Source organism: Strigops habroptila, chromosome 1 (genome assembly GCF_004027225.2).
Source record: "Strigops habroptila isolate Jane chromosome 1, bStrHab1.2.pri, whole genome shotgun sequence".
NCBI lineage: Eukaryota > Metazoa > Chordata > Aves > Psittaciformes > Psittacidae > Strigops > Strigops habroptila.
In genome coordinates this window covers 81,946,292-81,960,786 of record NC_044277.2, presented here as the reverse complement: position 1 = coordinate 81,960,786, position 14,495 = coordinate 81,946,292, and the positions used below count along the sequence as shown (strand labels likewise).

At 36.9% G+C, this 14,495-nt stretch overlaps 1 pseudogene; it reads right to left on the bottom strand.

Moving 5' to 3' along the window:
* Positions 1–9,189: 9,189 nt before the first annotated feature.
* On the bottom strand, positions 9,190–9,318 carry LOC115600730 (annotated as a pseudogene).
* Positions 9,319–14,495: the final 5,177 nt, after the last annotated feature.

Below are 14,495 nucleotides of genomic sequence, written 5' to 3'. Positions count from 1 at the left end.
TTATTTTGCTCTCTGGGATATTAGGGTCTCCTTCAGTTCTGCATCCATTCCAGTCTGGTTTCTGAGGTGTTTGCAATTTTACTGTTGTGCAAATGTTATCTTGAAATTCTCTCAAGCAGAAAGCGCAGCACATGAAGCCTGTAACAATACCATGGCACTGTTACTTTACAATTCTCATACCTAAGTAGTTTCCTCAACCAAAGTAAAGGACTGTAAAGCAACAAAACCACAAGAAGGATTTCTTCATTAAAAATACTATGTTAAATTTTTATTGAAAAGCAGTTTAAGAAAGAGAGAAATATAAGCTTCTGCTTTCAAAGAGAAGAAAAACAGCTGTATTTTTCTCATTCCAAAGAGTTTTATTAAATGAAAGCTACAAACTCTTAACTGAGGAGTAAGAAATTTCATTGATAGTGTTTTTTCAATAATGGTATTAATTATAGCAGACTTAACTGTTCTAGTCACATTGGACTGACAATTTAATATTTCCAGAATATAATTAACAGACACGAAGTTTATAACAGCTATAAATATAAATAACACTTCATACAACAGTGCTAGAAGTATTTTCTTTTTTGGGGAGTTGTCTAGACACCTGCTCAACAAATACTTTTGGAGAACATATATAAGAAACAAATTTGACCGTCTGATGTAATTTTCATACCTTCTCTAACAGATTCTATATTATGCCTGGCTTTTGGCTAAAGCAGAGCACAATATTTAACATAAATACTTTTGAGGATAATGGGAGAAACAGGTGTGTTTTGGAGACCATCTTCATTGCCAGCTGTCATAGGCCAATTAATGTGTTTATATGTAAATGAATGTTCTTGAATGCATTAGGTCACAGCTGTTCAACAGATACTCAGCTTCCATGCTCCTGAGGTGAAAAAGTCATTGAGTGCGGCCAGACAGTTTTCAGAATTTCCCTGAGTTTTTACTGCATCTGCTTCAGTATCATTGCATGGGGTTACTTTTTTGACTGATGTATGAACATAAGCTATTGACCATAGATCCCAGAAACTAGTCTGTCTCCCCATCCCTGCTACAACTTGGAGGAAAAAAAAAAAAGGGAGAATATTGAGCAGAAATTTCAAATCACAGTGTCTAGCTTTGGATAATAAGATTTATGCAGTGAAATCAATAGACTACATCCAATAAAATAAAAATTCTGAAATGTTAGCTGCTGTGTCACAAGAATATAACAGAACAGAACTGCGTGTTCAGCCTGTCAAAGCTGCAGAATTTCAGTGTAGCACAAAGAAGTGGGGAGGGTAATATTGCAATTAGAGCTAGACAGGTTCTCACTTTTTAAGAGAGAGTGCCTCTACTGAGTATAAACCCCCATGCAGTCAACCTTGGAAGCCTGCGAATGTATTCATTCAGTGGGCTTCTGGGCTTGGAGGCAGAGTTCAGCAGTGCCCCCGGCTTTCCTCATGTCCTCTTGCTGACAGTAAGAGGATAAATACTTTCTGTGACAATGGCCTGGCAGCTCTGCTTTTAGCACACACAAGGTGGCCACAGGACCAGGGCACAGTTGTAGGAGTAGGATCTTGGTTACAGTGGTTCTGGTTTTAAAAATCCTACATACTCTTCAAATTGTGTATTTTACTTTCATCAGGAGGTTAGAGTTGTAGATCACTTATACTGGACTCTGACCTAATATATTTTTAAAATCTATAGTGATTTTGCGTATTGGTTATTTTTACTGTGATTAATCCTATAATATGAGTGTGCTGATTTTGGCTGGGATAGAGTTAATTTTCTTCATAGTAGCTGGTATGGGCTAAGTTTTGGATTTTTTGCTGGAAACAGTGTTGATAAAACAGGGATGTTTTAATTATCGCTGAGCAGTGCTTACACTAAGTCAAGGCCTTTTCTGCTTCTCACCCCACCCCACCAGCAAGTAGGCTGGGGGTGCACAAGAAGCTGGGAAGCGACACAGCCGGGACAGCTGACCCCAACTGACCAAAGGGATATTCCACACCATATGACATCATGTTCAGCATATAACACTGGGGGAAGAAGAAGGAAGGGGAATACGTTCAGAATTAATGGCATTTGTCTTCCTAAGCAACTGTTGGGTGCAATGGAGCCCTGCTTTCTGGGAAATGGCTGAACACTTGCCCACCAATGGGAAGTAATGAGTGAATTCCTTGTTTTGCTTTTGCACACAGCTTTTGCTTTATGTTTTTAACTGTCTTTATGTCAACCCACAAGTTTTCTCACTTCTACCCTTCTGATTCTCTCCTGCATTCCACCACAGGAGAGCGAGTGAGCAGCTGTGTGGTGCTTAGTTGCCAGCTGGAGTTAAACCATGACAATGAGTAAAGGAGCAAAGCCTTACTGTATTAGGCACTATGAAGTAGAAAAAAAGTATTTCTTGTATTTTTCTATTATTTCCCCAATTGATTTTTTTTAATTAACGACTATACGATGACATCAAAACGTGCACTGCAGCACCCTGACAGAAAAGGGTATTAAAATATTTAGAAACTTTAACTCATTCAGAAAGTAAGAACATAAAATCGGAGTTACCTTGATGAATAACAAGTAAACTCACCTGCCTGTATATAACAAACAAGCAAGCTCTCTTTGACTACATGTGTTTCTGAATTACATCAATGATTAAAACAATTATAGACATATAGACAGATTTGTGCTGTCTCATCCTGGAATTACGCATGTCACTTTTGCAGCAATTTTTCCTCCTTCTATCACAGTAGCCTCTAGAAATTAATGTATATGTAGTGCTATCTTTAACACTACATTACTTTTTATTATCAGCTACAACACTGATGTGTCCTTGCCCAAGAATTAAATTTTATCCCAGAAATTTGCAATGCGTATTCCTCTTGATGAATTGCCATGATGCATATATTTCTACTTCTCGTTCCAGTATAAGGAACTCTAAAATTTCATTCATTTTTCCACTTTTTTTTTTTTAATAATAGAAGTAAATAGATGCTGTGAATCAAGAAAGTGTAGTTCATACTTGTAAACATTTGTATTACCAACCATGGCACATTTTCATGGTCTCAGGTGGTTGTTTTCCACAATACCTGAATTTCTGCAGGGTAAAAGACTGGGGTTTGAAGAGGCCAGGCTCTATGTCACTTTGCTGTTCTGGTGAGGGCAAGGAAGAGCAGCTCTTCTACCTGCCGAACTTACTTACCTTCCAAAGTAAAAATCCCTTTGGAAAAGAGGGTTAGCAGGGGACAATCCCCTAGTGCCAAAGGAGGCATGCACTTAATTCAGTTGGCCAGGCATTCAGCTGCTGAGAATAGGCACAGGGGGGTAGTGAAAAAAAGCATGTCTAGCAAACTTTCAGCCCCCTTGGGTGGACATGTCAGAGAGCTTTTCACCTCCATTTGACCCTTTTCAGATAGAATGTCCCATTGTTTGTATTTATTTCCTAGGATACAAATCAACAGTTACTTTATCTATCGCTGTCTCATAAAGTTTAACACCATTAGTACTACCATATGTAGCCAATCCACATACTACCAAATCATGTAAACTGCCTGATAACTCAAAAAAAAAAAAAAAAAGAAAAAATGAATAGGCAACTATAAAACAAGAAATATTCCAAAAGTTAGAAAATAATTACAACAGTTCTCCCCCTTCTAGTTATTCATTAAAGGGTCCAAATGTTGTTAAAATTACCTTCATATATCAGGGCTACTGCAACATTGACTTCAGCTGACTTAAACATCATAAAATTTCTGAAACAAACTTTCTATTTTTACGTTTTAATAATATTGTATTCTCAGAATAAAGAAAATGCTATGGAAAAAAATACTGCAGCAATTAGGTACAAAAGTGTCTAAGTAAGTCCTTTATGAGTCTGAATTTCCATTGACTTTGGGAAGGGACATAGATACTTTTGAAAACACTGACAAAAATTATTTTTCCAAAGTCACACAGGATGTCAGTCACAGAACTAGGGTCTCTGGAGTGTTGGCATAGTGTCTCAACAACACTTAGCCATCATGACTGGAACAATCATATTTTGCAAACAAATTACATTTCAATTACTTGCAAAAAAATATTTTGCAAAGGAACTGAATTGTAATGAAGTCTACAACATTTTCCCCTGCAAACAACCAGTTAAGGAAAATGTCACATGTTTGTATAGAATTAGAAAGAGGATCTTCCCTCTGAACAGAGCACACTATCATTGCCAGGTATGTACTTTTGCCAAAACTGTTGAAGGATTTACATGAAGTAAAAAATTAATTGATTAAATAAATTATGCCATATCAGGAGGCTACTGTTTTTTCAGATGTATTAAAGCATTGAAACACCCATGCTAAGGGAAGCATTCTACCTTTCTCTAAGTTTTTTTCAATATTCTTGTTATTCTGATGGGTTTCTAACGTGCAATCCAGATAATGGATGCAGAGATAATGTTGGGTTAAGCAAGTGTGGTGCAGTATTTGAAATGATAAGTGAAAAAAAAAAAAACAAACCACAAAAAAAAAAAATGTTTCCTTGTAAATTAACTTACTGTGTACAGGAGAGAGCAATAATTACCAATTATATACACATATCTACTTTTCTGTAAATTTTAAAAAGACACACTTAAGCTGGAGAAAAATTTGAAAAAAAAAATAAAATCCAGTTTATAAGTTATTAAGTAACCAAGAAAAAGCTTTAAAATTGTGTCTAGTTTTCTTTACAATGCCATTAGGACATATGTCCTAACTTCTGGCTTTCTAAATTCATTCTGAACCATTGTCCCTAAAGGTATGCAGAGAAAAAATTTCCCTTGTTTTCTGGAGTATGACTCACTTAAAGAAAAAAATTACTAAAACCGACGTGTTTCCAATCAGACTTTTTTCTGCAGGCTTGAGTACTTCCATGATGGCTTCTACCCTTGATCTTCTTCCTTTTTAAATGCATCCTCTCTGCTTTTGATGAACTACCATTCTTAGTTTGTCAACAGAATGCACCCAACTATTTCCCAGCTAAATGAATTCATGATTGCTGTGTGAAATTTTCAAGCAAGAAATGACAGCATATTTCATATAGATTCCATCAAACTTAACCCTAGAGAAAGCTTTCTGCTTCTCCCTTTCTCTTTTGCCATATAGTCTACTTCCCCAAGACCTCTAATTTTCCAGTATACATATTCTCTCCTTTTCCATACAAACCTGCCTTTTGCGTCCACAGAAAGAGTACTGGCATTGTCATAAGCCAGCGAGCACAATGATTAAAATACCACTGCTCAGATTGGGCCTTCTCTGTTTACTGCTTGGGATAATTATTAACACTCTAAAATATCTTAGCTACCCACTAGATGCTGGTGTAGTAAGAGACTGTGCAGCCTCAACTGTCCAAATACATCACCATCTTGATCTACCTTGAGCTCACTAAGTTCAGCAAAATCCTCCTTTCCTTTTGTTCAGCCTTGTGTTGTTTCATGGCAAAAATTTAAATGTGGCTAGTATTACACAACCATAAAATGTTTCCATGTATATCTTCCCTACTCCCCCAGGGAAGAACTGGTAAGAGGCTCTTGAAATTAGGTGAACCTTTCCTGTCAACAATGCTTTATGCAGGTTTCCTGTTGTTCTTTTTTTTTTAAAGGTTCTTCAAATAATGCTTTGCCATTAGTATCTTTTATTGGTGTAAAAAACCTAACTGCAAACTTAATTAAATATAGCTACTTTATAGATTATGATCTACTCTTTATTTATTGGAGTAATTTAAAATCACAGCCCAGAAAGCCAACCGTATCCTGGGCTGCATCAAAAGCGTGACCAGCAGGTCGAAGGATGGTGATCCCTGCCCCTCTACTCTGCTCTCATGAGACCTCACTTGGAGTACTGCATACAGTTCTGGTGTCCTCAACATAAGAAGGCATGGTGCTGTTGAAGCAAGTCCAGAGGAGGGCCACGAGGATGGTAAAGAGCTGGAGCACCTCCCATCTGAAGACAGGCTGAGAAAGTTGGGGCCTGTTCAGCCTGGAGAAGAGAAGGCTGTGTGGAGACCTCATAGCAGCCTTCCACTATCTGAAGGGGGTCTATAAGGATACCAGAGAGGGAACTCTTCCTTAGGGGCTGTAGTGGTAGGACAAGGGGTAATGGGTTCCAAGCTTAAGAAGGGGATGTTTAGGTTAGATATAAGGAAGAAGTTCTTACAGTGAGGGTGGTGAAGCACTGGAATGGGTTGCCCAAGGAAGTTGTGAATGCTCCATCCCTGACAGTGTTCAAGACCAGGTTGGACAGAGCCTTGGGCAACATGGTTTAGTGTGAGGTGTCCCTGCCCGTGGCAGGGGGCTTGGAACTACATGATCTTACGGTCCTTTCCAATCCTTACTATTCTACGATTCTATGATTCTGTGATTTTACTTTAAAATTTACTATTAAGAATAGTATTATTAACTATAAACTTGTACCATTATTTGAATATTTCTGGGCAGAAAAACAGACAGAACAATGAAAAGAAGGAAAAGAAAAATAGAGAATGGGGCAAGTGGAGGGGATGGAAACATAAAAGTTAATAATGACATTTTAAGTATTACCCGTTCACATCCCAAATTAGTGCCTGTTAACTAAGCAGGGAGGTTCACAAAGCAGACCCTCATACAATGAAATTACATAAGATAGTGCTTGCTGGCCTTAAAAAGTCAGGTATGTCATACTTATTAGATCAGTTATTTATATTATATTCACATTCCAGCAGCTGGTTTTGTTGACAGAAACAGGAGACTAATTAAGAGCCGGGAAAAAAAATATGTAGAACGCATAATTTCACATGAACATTTTTAAAGGATTTGAGCTAAATTGAAAAGCCAAACTAATGCAGTGAACAAGGCAAATCAGCAGTTTTGAATTGTAGTGCTTTGCAAAACTACTAGGCATGACTTGTAGGGGCAGCTGAATTAAAAACTCCTTTGGTGGAACAATAGGTCCAACAGATTGGCATAAATGCATGACCTTCGCTGGCTGCCTCTGGCCTCAGACTCTTAAGGCCTCCTAAATCGTGTTGATTTTTCATGTTTATTCCTGCTAATAGGTTTGTGTGATGTTTATTAAACAAATAATAGTGTTTATTCCTTCCTTTCCAATCTGCTTTCAGTGTGTTAAAAATGGAAAAACAATGTTCTATCAGTCTTGTTTTTATTATGGAACCAACACCAAAAGCACTTTACAAGTTTTTGCCTAGCATGCACACTTGCTCAACTCACATAAATTCTGAAAAAGGATGAACATATATTTCAGAATTTGGCTTCCAATGTAGGATTATTTTGCTGAAATTACTTCAAACAGGCAAACTGTTAAATAATTCTACTAAATGTAAAAAAAAAATCCATATCCTTATAAGAAAGAAAAATTTTAAAGTTGGTAAAATAATAAGTCCAGACATTGCTCTGAAACAGTCGTGTTTGCATCATTGTACAAAAAGTTTGTCTTGCCAGCTCTGAAAAAAGTTATCCTGGTGATGCTTTGCCTTGGAATTTTATGTTTTGTAAAATAATGCTTTATATAATCACCTACAATTATTTATTATCTTGTAAAAGAGAAGTCTTCTGTGGAAAATTACTTCTTGCTCAAAACACATGTATTTTTATTTCTCATCACTGCACACCAAACACAATTCACTTTCAACCTAAGGTTTGTATTTTTCAACCTAAGGTTCATCTTTTATAACCTAAGGTTGAAATTTTTTTTGGTTGATGATATAAAGTGTGTGCTAGATTAATCAGTCCTATCGCATAGATTCAGAAACAGTACAGCAGAAGATGACAGATTTAAACACAAAAGGTTAAGAGCAAAGTTGGATTCACAACTAACACTGTAATGTGATGCTGTATTTAAAAAAAAAACCAAAAAAACACCAAACATAACCAGTTGAAAATAACTTTCTATTTAAAAAAAAAAATATCTTAGCTTCCAAGGAACATTTAAGCTAGGTCCAATCAAAAACTTTCCAAGTAATTGGCCTGTAATTACTTTTAACATTTATATATTTTTTTTAATTCTTGTATATTGCCCCTTCAAAATAAATACCTGTAAAAAAGGAGTTTTATTTGAACAGATCCATACCTGGAAATACTTTATTTTTCAGTGACCTGATACCTTTTGACATTCTCAGATTGTAAATGCAGGGCTACAGGTATTTAAGCTACCATCTTCTGAATGGAAAAACTGCATACACGGACACAATAAACAGAGAAACGGAAAAATATAAGACGCTTCCTGACAGGGCAGATTTTACTTTATCACACTGAAATATGCTGAAATAATACAGGATTGAAATTGAAGGACAAGTGCCAGTCAAATTAAGATACAACAGGAAATAGGTATAAAATTATATTTTTTAAGTGCTTACTTAAGCACACAGGACACGGTTTTTATGTGGACTGCTTGGGGCAGGGTCTTGTAAGCATAAATGGAAGTTCTGCATAAGCAGAACTGCTTTCAGGTCAGCTCTGGCAGAGTAGCTGTCACACCAGGTGAACCAGACAGTGGGGATGGAAGGGGGTTATTAGCTTTCTCACTTAAGGGTCCCAAACACTAGACTGAACCAAGTGACAAAAATAGCTATTGTCCTGCTGTCTGGTTTGTATATATCAGAGGTCTACAAAGATAGGCTTATTTTTACCCCCCAGACAGAAAATCAGGGACCATGGGGGGAAAAATTGAAAAACCTTTTGTTAGGTCGAGGAGGAGAATTTGGGATCAGTCAGAAACAGCAGATGCTACTGCTGGGGTTAAGACCAATCCTTTCTTCAAAACTTTCCCTGACTCACTTTTACCCCCTTTTGTTTCTCCATCTTTCTGCTATCAGGACAACCCAATCTGCACCCTTCATATTTGTGATAGTGACAATTCAATTTTTCTTTTAGTGAAGAGACTCTTGAGACAGATCTGGCTACATACTGGCTTAACCCCCTCCTTGAAACAGGTGAACAACAAAAGATGAGATGGAACTTGTCTCTTTTGTCTCCAGAATAATTGATTCAAGGCTGGGAGAAAGAGCTTAGATCACTTTGCTTCAACAATTAGTAATACTCTCACTCCCTGTCCACTGATATTAGGAAAGTTTTTGTTTATTTGAGTGGGCACTGGGTTGACCCCTAACAGTACTGTCCTGGGTTCAGCTGTAACAGTTATTTTTCTCCTTTTTAGCCAACCCTGGTGTGCCCCGGCTCCCTGGGGCTTACGCTATTGATTGCAGGCCTTAGCAGCTGTTTTCCCTGCATTTGGGGAAATCGCAAGGGGTCAGCACACCCAGAGTGCAGGGCATGAGCCTTGACCTTGGAAAACCACGTGCCTGATGATGGTGTCTCCTGTGCCAGGTAAATAAACCTGGCTTAAACCATGACAGGTACTTAGCCAAAAAGATTATTTGTCTCTGAGTTGTATGCCTTGCCGTGACTTGTGCCTTATATAAAACAGCCCATGCCACTGTCTGCTTTTGAAGACCCAGGTAGAAATGCAACATAGTGTTTTATGCATCTATTGTTTGTCCCATCTCTGTTTGGTGAGGGCCCCTGTCCACACAAAAAATGAAAAACGAGTCTAATTTTTCAAAAAAAGGAAAGCAGAAAGTGACAGAAACACTTTCTTATTGCAAGCAATGAATTTATGAGTGACTCAAATCCACTTCTGATGATCTTTTTTGTTATTTTTCCTCAGCCACCAGGTGCCTCACATCCTTCTCCACATACAAAATGTCAATGTCTGTTTCCTTGACTGTCCATTGAGCATGGGAATGGTAATGATTCATCTGCCTCTGCATGCATTCAACAGCTGGGATTGTAATGCCAGCAGTCATCTGTGTGGAGCCAATTACTGTATATGCTACTCAAGAAAGCTGATAATGGAACCTTTTTTATTTATTTGAGCAGGAAATTTTAGTTTAGTATCAAAAGAAAGATGCCATCATTAATATTAACCAGGGGCATTTTTAGTTTAACTTTTTCAATGATATTTGCGAGTTCTAATTAGCTAACTGTTTTTATCATCATATTTTTTAAGGATTTCTATTAGTTCAGGAAGGAATTTAATTACAATATGACATTATTTGATACTGCAGGGAGAATTTAGATTCAGTAGATAAAATTAAATAACACAACCTTAGCCTTTGAAATGTTTTTCCAAATTATTTAATTAGCCAATTACAGTTTATTTAAGCTGTACATTTTATTTACCTTGAGATACAGTTCCCGAGTGTGGTTTGATTTCAGCTTACAGGTTTTTTGGTTTGCACAGGCAATATTTGACTTGCTGACTTTGGCAATATTTATTGTTGTTAAAAGGCTTGCTTGAATAACAAATCCTACACTGCCATTGGTTTTGTGTATATGCCTGTACTCAAGCTTAAATTCTCGTAAGCGTTCTTACTATGTTGCAGTAAAACATACCTATTGTCTACCTAACTTTTTTATTTCAGTCCATCCATTCTTATGAGAAATTTCCAGGATGGCATATATATTATTACAGAAAAAATAAAAATAATATTTGAGATCTGCAGTTCTGCTTCTGTGAATAAATTAGTCTGCTGCAAAGAGATCTCATTCCTCTCCCTTCCACCTAAATAAACCTCAACCTTAACCACAAAAACAAGTTAGTATTTTTCCTAATTTCATTTCATTCAAATGAAGCTCAGTTTAAGTATCAAAAGCCAAATGAAGAAGCAGACTCACACAGAGAGGCAAAAATCTTTCCTTGCTTTATATAGCTAACAAGAGGCTGTGCTCTTTCACCCTCTGAACACTCCTGAGATTGCACAGGGGAGCAAGAGTCCTTATTGTATCCTTCTGTCCTGAAACGTGTATGCATGTACTGCATCCTTGTAATGGAGAATGTTGTATTACTTTCCAGTTTCCTTAAGAATCACACTTAAGCTAGGTTATGGTATTCTTGCAATTCAAAATGTGATGTTTCTCAAGTAATGAAACCAAAAAACATGCTCGTTTCATAGTAGCCTGAGACCTTGTTCTGTGGTCAAATGAGCATCATAACAGGTCACTGCTAGAGAAGGCAAGTAGCTCACTCTCTAGCTCACAAATTACTCTCTTGCTGAAAGACTGAGATAAAGCTGCAGTTATGAAAGGCTGATGCTACAGGTGGGCCGTGGGAACACCCAGCTGTAATTCCCCTCAACCTGTAGTGAAGAACTGCATCCTAAGGGTGCCGTTTCATGTTATTTGTAGCTCAGCCTAACTTGCAGTTGGGGTCGATAACCAAAAAGGGTGATCCTACAGCCACCTCTGCCTTCAAAATTAACAAGGCTGAGTGTTCTTTCCCTTTACTTGAAAAGTATTTACTATGACGAAATTTCAGGAGGCTATATAAACCTTTGTTCTGAAGTGGGCAACAGGTGCAGATAAAAAAGAGGTAGAGGAAAATAATGAAAATAGGAACTGTGTTCACCAGATCTGGAAAGAACATATGAAAACTTTTTAAACTGAGAGAAAAAACTATGTCTTGTTTATCAATAGTGTTGCCAAGAAAGAAACAAGAAATTCCTAAGAAGATTTTGTGTTTCAGTCAGGTTCTGAATAACTTTCAATTGAAATTCGTAAAGAGAAGTAAGCTATAACTATAACTTGCCTTTCATTGGGAGAAAAAAAAAAAAAAAAAAGAAAAAAAGGACATAGATGCAAGGTGTTTAAAATTATAAAGAAAACTCCAGGTCAGAGCTCACACTGAGCCAAGATACCCTCATTATTTAAAGGTATTGATGTAATAATGAGATCATTCTCATTATTTTTGTCCTTTGAACAAAATGAGTCCTTACTGGTGTACTTTTTCAGGCCTCTCCATTTTGGTAAAAGAGAAGAATTACTATAACCTTGCTGTCTGTGGCACACAACACAACAGCTCCTAATCCTCCTCCTTCTTTTTCGAAACATGCCATAAAAAAAATATGGTGCAGAATGTTAATAACAGCACAAAGTCTAAAGTTTTACTGGCAAGTTTCTTTAAAGCACTCCAGTTCTGTGAATATTTCATATTGTTAATTAATCTAGGTAAAACAGAAAGAAACATTTTCTTGCATACATTACAGTCACAATATGATGTTGTATTAACCTGTAGTGATATTTGCATTGACCTATATTGGCATCCCATATACAGTGCAGCCATCTTAGTCTCCCTGTACATGCTAACAGCTCAGAAAAGTCATGACATACAGCTGGAGCTGTACTTCTGGTGCTTCACTGACGTGAATGGCAGGATTATGTGTCTGACACTCCCCAGGATCACAGTAGGATCTACAAATAATTTATTTTTTTTTCCTCACTTGGTACAGAAATAAACAAGAAAAACTGTGAGGATCTGAGCTTGATGATCATTCTGTAATGTGCTCTTTATCACAAAGATCTGAAGTAAATCAGTGACAGGGTTTTCCCAGAGAAAGTGTTACAGTGTGCTCTGTCCTTGGGGTTGTGCTTACGGCTTGCAATCACATCTGACAACAAAGCTCTTGCCCTTATGAATTTCTCAAAATGGGGGGCATGTATCTTTCATGAAGGGAGGTGCAAGAGGTGCTTATTGTGCAGCTGTGGAATCAATAAACTGGTTTGCAACAGCAGGGCATACTGATTACATTTGGGAAGCAGAGAAGTTGTAGGACTTAGGTGATCCCTTTTCTGAAGGAAATCAACAACAAAGTTCTGCAACAACAACAAAGAAGAAATAGATTCACATGGCTGGTTTTATGAAAAATGCCAACTACACATAAATAGACATGCACAAAACATATACAGTATGTCATATCTCATCTTCAATTCTGTACTGCATAATTTCTTCACAGCTGGTGGCAATAAGACAAAGTAAAGCAGCCTTTCAGGTAATATGCAAGTTTGAGTTCTCTGTAATAGAGCAAGTTGCTAACACAGGAAAATACCTGAATTGCCTGCAGATTGGCTTATGTTCTGCAAAAGGGCATTGATGACTTACAAAAGGCAATTGAGAATTTCCTTCTTTTGTTCACCTTACATTTAAAGAACTCTGGGAAAGACCATCATAAAAGATAGCAATGCTAAGAAGCAAGTTTCCCTTACATATGTAAATGCAAGAGCTCAGGTTTTGTGCGTACTGATGGCTTCTGTTTTATTTTACTGAATTTTTTAAAAGTAACATGGACATGTATAAACCTACCATGAAAAGGCAAATGTAGAAGGAATCTGCATTACACATTATGAATAACTGCAACTTGGAGGGGTTAATAGTTTAGAACTAGCTCTAATAGTCTGTATAAATGCCTACTTAGAGAAGGAATTTTTCGTGATTTGTAAGAAATTAGATATGCAGTAAAATGAATTGTACATTAGTTTAAACATCTGCCTTTGACATACTTCTGAGATCAATGTTCTGTTTATTACCCTTCCATACAGTAGTCTTTCAAAGCAAAGAACTCGGGTAAAATTATTTCAAGCAGAAGTCATTTGCCACTAGAACTCAGTAAACCTCTTACCAACATAACTTGCTTTATGAAAATTCTTCATTAAAAAATCTACAACATATTTGGGATAATATACCTTATACAGGAAATAACTTCATGAACTGATCTCTTCTCTTATTCATGGCCATGTGGACTTTGCTTCTTATTTGCAATTCTGTAGTATCATTATGGAAATGACACCACTATCTGAGAACAGTAGTTCTACAGAATGTCAGGTTAGTCCATTTTTCTCATATGAGTTGTTCAATGACCTTCTCTCCAGAAGTCCAAGGCATCTACATCTCAAATTGTGATCCTAGAACTTTGGTACAGGAAGGTAAGAGCAGCACCCTCCCATGTATAGCACAGGTAGCATCCAGCAGCATAGGAAACCCCCACTGTTTTCTCTATCATTGCCACAAAAAAGCCAAACTCCTCCCCAACTTCTCTCCTGTCTCTGAAGACAAGAGTTTGTTTTGGTTTCTCTTTTTATAAGCTTTAATAGGCTACTTTTTCCCAGTATGCAGGAAAGCACAGCAGACAGTAGACTTTCAGTGCAAGACTGGATTTTGTGTTACAATTGAAACTACAGGAATCACCATTTTATCTAGCTTCAGTGATTATTAATAAAAACCTATAACAACATTAAAGACCCAAAGCAATATTAATATTATTAAAATTCTAGGAAATACTTAATGACTTATTTTCCCTTGAGATTTCAAGTATATTTAAACAACACTAGGCCAAATCCTGGCCTGGTGTGCATTTTGAAATAAAATTATTAAATCTCTGAGTTATTTAAGTAGGTTTTATCTAAGTTATTTAAGTAGGTGAGGCACAGTTAAAGGCAGAATTTATGATATTTAGAGTTACCCCCAAAGTCACATTGCTATCTTAAAGTTTAACTTCAATTGCTGGATTTAGCAGAAATTATCTGGAGGTGTGAGAATACACATATGTATGCCAAGACACTGGAGAAACCAGAAAGAATACATTATATGAATGTAAGAAAGGAATACATTATGTGAAACAGTTATTTACCTGAATTTTCTGATTTGTGAAAATGAAAGCCTTCTGTGGGGTTACCTATC